The sequence below is a fragment of the Portunus trituberculatus genome, chromosome 14, assembly GCF_017591435.1.
Source record: "Portunus trituberculatus isolate SZX2019 chromosome 14, ASM1759143v1, whole genome shotgun sequence".
Taxonomy (NCBI): domain Eukaryota; kingdom Metazoa; phylum Arthropoda; class Malacostraca; order Decapoda; family Portunidae; genus Portunus; species Portunus trituberculatus.
In genome coordinates, this window is record NC_059268.1 from 1,528,203 (window position 1) to 1,538,202 (window position 10,000).

The 10,000-nt window shown below is 44.8% G+C and overlaps 1 protein-coding gene and 2 long non-coding RNA genes across 4 annotated transcripts in view; 1 reads left to right on the forward strand and 2 right to left on the reverse strand.

Annotated features, from left to right (window-relative positions):
• The window catches only part of LOC123503523, a 10,845-nt gene extending 6,118 nt beyond the window's left edge, over positions 1-4,727 (reverse strand). The window contains exon 1 of the long non-coding RNA XR_006674509.1: positions 4,667-4,727. This is a non-coding gene — a long non-coding RNA (uncharacterized LOC123503523). The remainder of the gene's footprint in view (positions 1-4,666) is intronic.
• Positions 1-10,000, forward strand: part of LOC123503498 (serine proteinase stubble-like) — a 156,486-nt gene that overhangs the window by 14,601 nt on the left and 131,885 nt on the right. The gene's annotated exons all lie outside the window — the stretch shown is intronic.
• LOC123503520 overlaps positions 9,189-10,000 on the reverse strand; it is a 1,120-nt gene continuing 308 nt past the window's right edge. The window contains exons 2-3 of the long non-coding RNA XR_006674505.1: positions 9,910-10,000; positions 9,189-9,350 (exon numbers count right to left, since the gene is read on the reverse strand). The exon at positions 9,910-10,000 is cut by the window's right edge and continues 115 nt beyond it. This is a non-coding gene — a long non-coding RNA (uncharacterized LOC123503520). The remainder of the gene's footprint in view (positions 9,351-9,909) is intronic.

Here is a 10,000-nt window from a genome sequence, read left to right on the forward strand (position 1 = left end):
TGCCTGCCTATCCATCTATCTGTTTGTTTGTCCAACTGTCCATTTCCGTATCTATCAACCCATCAAATTACCCGCTTATCCATCTATCTTCACACAAGCATATAAATACCACAACCGCCACTACCACCACCACCACCACCACCACCACAACCACTGCCAGTTCCCGCACCTGCCCACCTTCGCCCTCATGAACGGGAGTGTGTCAGTGATAGGCGAGGGACACAACGGCTCCATCAATTGCATCGCCAACCTTCGCCTACTGTTTCGTGTCAACCGGGGAGTCCCTGACGACACATCCCTCCCGATCTACACGCTTTCGGACCCGCGTAGCACGGGCGTGGGCGTGGGTGGAATCGTGGGTGACATATACGTGGTGTCAGGCGCTTATCCGATTCCCTTTGCGTCTGTCGTCTTCATTGGTTCTCTACAAACTTGTCAGGTCGCTACACGTGCACACTCGCGTACGGCAACACGTGCCTGGCCACGCACACCACATACCTCCTACGGTACACTTCTAAGCGCCTTCGTACCGCGCGATGCTTTTTTTTTGCCAAGGACAGGCGCCGTTTGTCAAACAGACAATCAACCAGTGTGTCAGACAGTCAGTTAGTCAATCATTCAGTCATTCAGTCAGTTAGCCAAATAGTCATTCAGCCAGATAGTCAGTCATTTAGTTAGTATTTTATTCATTTAATCAGTCAGTCAGTCAGACTGTCAGTCAGTCCAAATATCAGTCAGTCAGTGAATCTATTAGTTAGACAGGCAATCTATCCGTCAATCAGTCAATCTTTCAGCCAGTCAATCAATCAATATTCACGATGCAAAACAAGCAAACACACCTCCAATAGTTACCACCACAATCACCACCACCACCACCACCAATACACAGCACACTGACATCACCACCACCAACACTTTCTAAAGGTGTGTACACACTTACTGAATTTCCACGCATCGTTTCATCGTTGCGTATCACACTGATACAATACGATGCAACAGGGTATTGTACTCATTTTGCTTATCCGCGTGGTGTATCATCGTTGAGTGATGCAACAGTGTCATTCAGTTTCTTCCTGACCGTAGCCATGAGTGCAAATGTGCAATTGTCTGTGGCCACGTTTAGTTTTATTCATGCACATCAAATCAATAAAAGGAAAAATGAATGACGGCGTTGGTGGGTGTCTACACTCTATGCATGTGTAATGAAACAATACTGTGTTGACTGACTTGAAATTCCAGCATGTGACGGAACTGTATCAAAACGTGACAAGGATACACACAACTGATTTTTGAGTTTGTCTGCAATTGGGGTCAAAATTGCAAAAAATATTCATGCCCATCCACGACTACACTGAACATGCAATGCGACGATCCCACGTTCCTCGTCCACACACACACACACACACACACACACACACACACACACACACACACACACACACGCGCGCGCACACAGGTTGGTGAGTTGTGTATCATTCCTTTGAGGTGACGCCAAAAGACCGAAAAATGGCGGATCGAACCCGTTACGTAACTTTGTGTCATATTTTGACACGCAACGGTGAAGCACTATCCTGTCAACACTGCTACGCAACGGTGATACGATACGTGGAAATGCAACAAGTGTGTACCCGCCTTAATTAAAACACAAACAATATTCATGCAAAGTGTTACACCCACAACCCCGACCGCCGCCCCAAGACCGCTCGTCTGGTCCCGCGGCACGCAGGGTGGCCAGCCAGCCAGCAGAGGTGACTCTGGGCGGCGGACTAACCTTCCTTCAAGACGTGTTTGTGTTCGTGGTGGAGGGAGGAACTGATGGTGGTGGTGGTGGTGGTGGTGGAGGACAGGATTCAGGCAGGAGAGTGAGAGTGAGTGAGTGAGTGAGTAAGTGAGTGAGTGAATAAGTGAGTGAGAGAGAGGACAGGAAAGAATAGAAGAAAGAGGAAAAATAAGAATATCTCATCAGAGCACAACATTTTCTCTCCCTCTCCCCCCCACCCCAGGTCTCGTGTCTAGTGATGAAATGGACATCTGGTCGGTGGTGGTGGTGGTGGTGGTGGTCAGTTGCCAAATGAAAATATTCTACGTCACCAACTCCACCTTGAAAAGTCGCTAAAAGGTCGCTAAATCATTGTTGTATAAGCTACAAATGTTTCTAGATGAAGTAAGTGGCTTGACTAACACATAGGCTAATCAGTACAAGGCCCCCTTGACTCTAACACCCGCATCACACCAGAGCCCGTCCTTACTACGTCCTGCAAAAATCTCCAGGACGTGCTGAGGACGGGCATGGACGGCAAGGACCGGCTTGGACGCAGTGAGGACCGCAAGGACGGCATTGACATAGAGGAGTTTTGATACTGCTCAAAATTTACGTAGAAAGAGCGAAGAAGACTGAGGACGTGTAATGGACCATCTGCTGACCTAGTGCATACCGGCTTGACGTATTACTGACGCAGCGATAACTTGGTTGACGCATTACTGACGCAGCAAGGATTTGGTTGATTGGGTGGCGGGAACAGGGAGGAGCTACATCTGCTCATGAGTTATTACCGCTCTCACTCTGGCTCCTGAGCATCATGAGTCAACAACTCCTGCACCAGATGGTCCTGCTCCATGGACAACTGGCTGTGCTGGATGCTGATGTTGCTGCTGTTGTGCTGGCTAAGAGAAAACGGAGAAAAAGAAGAAAAGACAGAACATGCTGTGTCAGAGAATGGAATGGTTAAATGTAGAAAGCAGGCTCCAGTTTGGTCATTACCACAGACTGATAGAAAGTTTGAAGTTAATTTGGGCAGCATGACGTTATGAGGATAATAAATATAATGATGTAAGAGCTGGAGAACCACTGATGAGAGAAGAGATGCGAGAACTGAAGTGACAGGAAGCAGCACTTCCTGCTTACGTCACGTGAGCGTATTGCGCGCTGGTTGGGCACGTGGTAAGAACCCAGTGAGCGTGGCGGGAGCCTGATCACATGCGTGTTATGCCCGTAGTTAAACCCGATTGGACACAGTGATATCGTAGGGATATCAAGGCACGTACGCAGTAAAGGCTTGGTAGATACGTAGCAGTGGAGGGATTTCGCAATTCCACCACGTCTCCACTACGTCCTCAAAAATTTTATGAACGTGTTGAGAACCTGCTGCGCGTAGTAATTACCGCCTCTGGTGTGATGGGGCCTTAACACGGAGAGTTTATCCCTGTCAGTGACGCAGAGCAAACTTGTCTCGGGAGTCTCGCTCGTCGCCTCTCCACCTCCCCCTCCCCCGCTGTTCCCCACCCTCTCATCACTCGCCTTTAAATCTCATTGATGTTTAATTGATTGATTGATAAGTTTGCTGTTGTAGCAGTGTATACCCCATCGAACTGTTGTCCATTTACATATGAATGAACTTATCAAATTACCAGCTTATCTATCTATTTATCTACACACAAGCATGTAGATATCTCCACCAGCACCGCCAACACCCACACCTACCCACCTTCGCCATCATGAATGGCACTGTGTCAGTTAACACATTGCTACTAGTATTTCCATGCCACTATATTGTAGCATCATATCACCTCAGACGCTGGTCAACAAGACGAGACACAGCAAGGAGACCAGACCAGACCAGACGACACGAGAGAGAGAGAGAGAGAGAGAGAGAGGAGAATTGACGCACACACACACACACACACACAAAGCTATGGGCGGCGTCAACAGCTCCACACCCACTGCCGACCACATCTGTCCCGCCCGTGCATGCTCACGCCCAGGCTTTCCCAGTCAGCCCATACGCCTCCGCAGCCGCCCTCACTATATAATGAAGTGACTCAAGACACACAGATCCACGTGTTCCGGAGAAAACTGACGTCTGGAGAGAGAGAGAGAGAGAGAGAGAGAGAGAGAGAGAGAGAGAGAGAGAGAGATAAGGGTGTTTACTAGCAGTGTCAGCTGGCGGCGTCTAACTGTTACAAAGACTGTCTCCATCTTGTTCTGGTCATTCATGCACTATATAAAAAAAGAGTTCAGTGTAATCATCTTCCAGCAGTACACCTGTCCGTCATCTCTTGTGGTTCTTGTTAAAGCAAGCACCAATTATAATGCTAAAATGTGCTTATACCTTCCTTTGAAGTGTGGTGCGTATCTTGTTATTGCACCTCAAACAGCCACTCACTCACACCCCTGTTTAAAGCCAAACAATCTCCAACTACCATCGACAAAAGTGTGGACACCTTCGCGAGCAGAGTGTGCACACTTCGCTGGGTAAAGGCACATACACACAGCCTTCCGGGCACAGTCCGACCGCCCAACAGACCGTGTGGACGTATCATAACACCTACATAACATAACCACCCGCCCCACGCATTATAACTACCATACGCCTAATTAACTACCTTAACTACCCTTCACCAGCTATTTGTCCACATGTGACTCCTTCAATGCACGAGACACCTTCCTAGTACAGCCTGTCCACCCCGTCACTGTCCCATCACCGTCCCATCACTAATGACACTGTGGCACCATTACTTACCCTTCACTATCCATTCAATCCCACACGTCACGTCACGTCACCCCTTCAGTGCATTATTATACAGCTTTCTAGTCAATTATCCGCCTCATTACCGTCCCATCACTGTCTCATCATGTTTCTTCCCTCCACTCTATTAATAGACTCACCCTTTCACTGAGCAGGTGGAGCTGGTGGACTAGGTGGGGCAAGCGGGGCGGTCACCGTGTTCCCAGGTCTCGTGTCTGGTGATGAAATGGACGAATGGTCACTGGAGGTGGTGGTGGTGGTGGTGGTGGGCAGTTGCCAAATGGAAATGTTCTAACTCACCAGATCCACCTTGAAAAGCCGCTAAAAGGTCGCTAAAACATTGTTGTACATACTACAAATGTTCCTAGACGAAGTAAGTGGCTTGACTTACACATAGGCTAATCAGTATAGGGCCCCGTTGACTCTAATAAGGACCGTTTATCCCTCCAAGTGACGCAGAGCAAACTTGTCTCGAGGGCCTCGCTCGCCACCCTCTCATCACTCACCTTTTAAATCCGATTGATAATTGATTGATTGATTGATAAGTTTATTGTTGTAGCAATGTATACACCATCGAAATGTTGTCCATTTCCCTATGAATGAACCTATCAAATTACCAGCTTATCTATCTATCTATCTACACACAAGCATGTAGATATCTTCTCCAGCACCGTCAACACCCACACCTAACCACCTTCGCCATCATGGACGGGAGTGTGTCAGTTTATACATTACTACTAGTATTTCCATGCAACTATATTGTGGCATCATATCACCTCAGACGCTGTGGTGCCATGCAACAAATTGTTGACTACTTTCGCTTCACTTGCAAATCAGATATTGTTTTGCATCTCTTTCAACTGATAGGAAAACAGGTTGATACATATGCATTTTATTATATCAAGAGATATTGTGTTACCATTAGAAATATATAGGAGTATCATTCACAAGATATCGTCATATCAATAGGTATGAAAAATAAATACAAGTAACAAAAACTGCACCACGTTACAAGACACTGGCCAGACACTTAAATTAAGTATTGCATTGAAAGACTCACAAAACATTATCTTGGGAAACACGTAACAATACCTTTGTGCTTCACAACAGAAAACAAAAAAAGACACTTTTGTGATCTTTCTTCGAGACACACTAGAAGGAACTGGTTGTTGTGATCACTACAGACACAGCCACGTCTACATCACACCTTGCAATACTGTGAGTGAGAAGCACTACTACTACTACTACTACTACTACTACTACTACTTCCCTTAACAACAACTACTTGGTACTAATTTACTGTCATGGCCTGGCAGCAAGACACATCGTGTCACCATCCTCCGCGATGCACAGCTGTTTATGTGTGACTAGCCAGCATGCTCGCTACACTCCCTCACTAAGAAGATGGCGTCTCCTAACAAGGAAAGTTATCACTAAGTGTTTCTCCATGCATGGTGAATTCCAGCGTAGAGTGAACACGTTGGTCATTTGGTCCTTAAGCCATAAACGATCATGATGGGTGACAGGAATGATGAGTGATGAGCAGAGGAATCGTGACCCAAGAGATTACCTTCCTCTCTTGGTCTACACTCTCCTTTTTTAAGTACTATATACATATGTACACTGTACACTTCTATTACAATGCTATGCATAACTTCTAAATATTACTGTTTTCTGCTGCTATAGATAAGGCATTGCAAAAAACCTTACCCGCTACATATCTACAACTTTCTACAAATTCTACAAATTTATCCACCCAATCTACAAATGGTCAATGAAATACACTACACCAGTGATGAAGATCTGTGGCCAACCTTCAGAACTTCATTGGTACGTCTCCAAGAATCACCCTTTTCTTCTTCCTCTTCCTTTTTTTCCTCCTCTTGATCCTTTGGCAACAAAGGGAGTAGTAGCAGTCTGGTGTCTATTGTATGTCATGCACGTTCACTCCAAAAACTTGCCTCACTTCTTTGGCGTTAGTAGTACTGAATCCTGGAACAAGAGATAGAACAATATTGAAATGGTGTCCTCCTCAATGCCTGTTGTCTTGTGGTACACAGGGTTGGGGAAGGGATTGTGGATGATGTAACGATAAGGATGGTATGTTAAGGAGAGCCAAGGTGGATCGGGTTTGCATGGATGTCTCTGTAGGCCTAAGGAGGAAAACTGCCGTACCAAGCGCATAATCAATACGAGCGGAGGAACTATATGAGTAGGGATTTTGGAATGTTGTGCATGGTAGAAATATTAGTGTTAGCATGAAGTGAACTACAACATGTATAAGGAGCAATAGAGTATGGAAGGCAGGGTATTTAACATTGTGTGAATTGGCACGCGGGGCAGTAGATTTGAGTGGGGGACAGGAAAGGACGCGATCTCGGATGAAGGGAGTGGCACTCTCTACTCGGACATTGGTGGGGTGTGGACGCGTCACGGTGAGCGAGGGTCTCTGATCAGGTGGGTAATGTGATCAGGGCAGCGGAGTTTCGTGGTAATATAATCGAGGGTGTCATTATGTGGAGTTAAGTGGTGTATTCAAGTGGGGAGTGTTAAGGGTGCCTCTCGTGTTTCTCTGTTGATGGTTCAGAGTGCTGCGTCACTTTCGTCGTTTTTTGTTAGAATGTACTTTACTATATTTGAAATATATGTAAAATTGACTTGGAAGAGAGTTTTCCTTCAATGAAAATCCCAGGCCGTGTGGTACAATGATAACACGTCGACTAATCTTCAACAACTTGACAAACATCTTTAGAGTCAAAATGTTGCAGGTGAGATAAAAAAAAAAAAGATAAATAAAAACCTCTAAAGTATGAGTCGACTAACTATACAGTATTGGAATATTTTCAATGTGTCAAAAATGATTTGGAAACTGTTTAAATTTTGGAGGAATCACATGCACATCTTAATTACGAGATCTTAGCCACAGAACAACACAGCAAAAAGGCATACACAGCAAGACCCCAGAGCATAAAGGAGTGAAAAACTATTTGACTTACCCAAACAGCTAGGCAAAGAACCCCAAGGGAGCCAAGCACAACACCCTCCACCATGCCAGCTTGGGGACTTGACACTTCAATGACCGCCTTCTCCTGACCGTTGCTGCTGCTGGGCGGATCGAACACTGCTGAGGAGATGGTCCACAGGAGAGGATCTGGGCGACTCCACGCACTCGTCAACGTCTGAGGGTGGAGAATTACACTCTCAGAAACACAGATTTATTACAACTTAAGGATAGATTTACACGCATTCCAGGAACACATATTCAACAATACGTTGAGGAAAACTACAAAAATTATATCAATATTCATGACAAATACATATGGCAAGATTAAATTATATTTAATCATAAAGAACAACCTATCCGTAAATCACTGATCTTAGTAATACTTGTGAGACAAAATGCATGTTCATGTATGTCAACAATAACAAAATACCACACTAACTTCTTTAGGCTGCTGCTAAATGAAGAGGTGAAGGACTGACAAGTTTAAGAAGACAGACCGTAGAGTGACATTGACAGTTCAGGAGGCCTCACCTTCACACTTGAACACACCTTGCAAGAGTGTGAGTGACAACTACTACTACTACTACTACTACTACTACTACTACTACTACTACTACTACCCTTAACAACTACATACTACTTGGTACTAATTTACTGTCATGACTTGGCAGCAAGACATACCGCGACGCACAGCTGGTGATGTGTGACTAGCCAGCATGCTCGCTACACTCCCTCACTAAGAAGATGGCATCTACTAACAAGGAACGTTATCTTCATTCACTAAGTGTTTCTCCATGCATGGTGAATTCCAGCATGGAGTGAACACGTTGGTCATTTGCTCCTTAAGCCATAAACGATCATGATAGCTGACAGGAATGATGAGTAATGAGCAGAGGACTCGTGTCCCGAGAGTTGTTTTTTTCATGTAGGAAGAGCGCCAGCCAAGGGCAAGAAACAAAGAAAAGATTAAAAAAAAAGGCCTACATGAGTGCTGGCTCTCTAAAAAGTGGAAAAGCGTCAGCGAAAACTAAGGAGCAAATGCCTCGATATCTCTCTCTTCAAAGAAGACAAGTCGCAGGAATTCGGAAATACAGATGCAGGTAAGGAGTTCCAAATTTTACCAATGAAAAGGATGAATGATTGAGAGTACTGGTTAACTATTGCGTTGGAAAGTTGGACACAATAGGGATGAGAAAAAGAAGAAAGCCTTGTACAGCGAGGCCGCAGGACGAGGGGAGGCATGAAGATAGCAAGATCTGTAGAACAGTTAGCATGAAAATAGCGATAAAAGAGAGGAGGAGATTCAACATTTCGGCGGTGAAAAAGAGGCTGAAGACAGTTAGTCAGAGGAGGGGAGTTGAGACGAAAAGCTTTTAATTCCATCCTATCTAGTAAAACTGTGTAAATGAAACCCCCCCCAAACATGCGAAGAGTTCTCCATACATGTGCAGGTAAGGCCCTTATACAGAGTAAGCAATTGGAGGGGCAAGAAAAACTGGCGGAGATGCCTCAGAACGCGTAACATTAAAGAAGCTGTTTTAGCAAGGGATGAGATGTGAAGTTTCCAGTTAAGATTATGAGTAAAGGACAGACCAAGGATATTCAATGTGGAAGAGGGAGACAGTTGAGTGTCACTGAAGAAGAGGGAGATACCTGTCTGAAAGGTTGTGTCGAGTTGATAGATGGAGGAATTGAGTTTTTGAGGCATTGAAAACTACTAGATTTTCTCTGCCCCAATCGGAAATCTTAGAAAGATCGGAAGTCAGGCGTTCTTTGGCGTCCCTCCGTGATCAGTTGACTTCCTGACGGGTTGGTCGTCTCTGAAAGGACGTATAAAGATGTAGGGTGGTATCATCAACATAGGAGTAGATAGAACAACAAGTTTGGTTAATTAATGAATAATAGAAAGAGAGAGGGTGACAAGACAGAACCCTGAGGAACTCCATTATTAATAAATTTAGGAGAAGAAAAGTGGCTGTCTACCACAACAGCAATAGAACATTCAGAAAGGAAACTTAAGATAAAGTTGCAGAGAAAAGTATAGAAGCCGTAGGAGGGCAGTTTGGAAATCAAAGCTTTATGCCAGACTCTATCAAAAGCCTTTGATATGTCTAACGCTACAGCAAAACTTTCACCGAAATCTCTAAAAGAGGTTACTTTCCTCTCTTGGTCTACACTCTCCTCTTTTAAATTCTCTATGCATATGTACACGGTATATTCCTATCACAATGCTTCTATCACAACTTCTACATATCACGGTTTTCTGCTGGTGTAGATACGGCATGGCAGAAAACCTTACCCACTTCACATCTACAACTGTCTACAAAATCTACAAATTTATCCACCCAATCTACAAATGATCAATGAAATACACTTCACCAGTAATGAAGATTTGTGGCCAATCTTCAGAACTTCATTGGTACGTCTCCAAGAATCACTCTCTTGTTCCTCTTCTTCCTCCTCCTCTGCC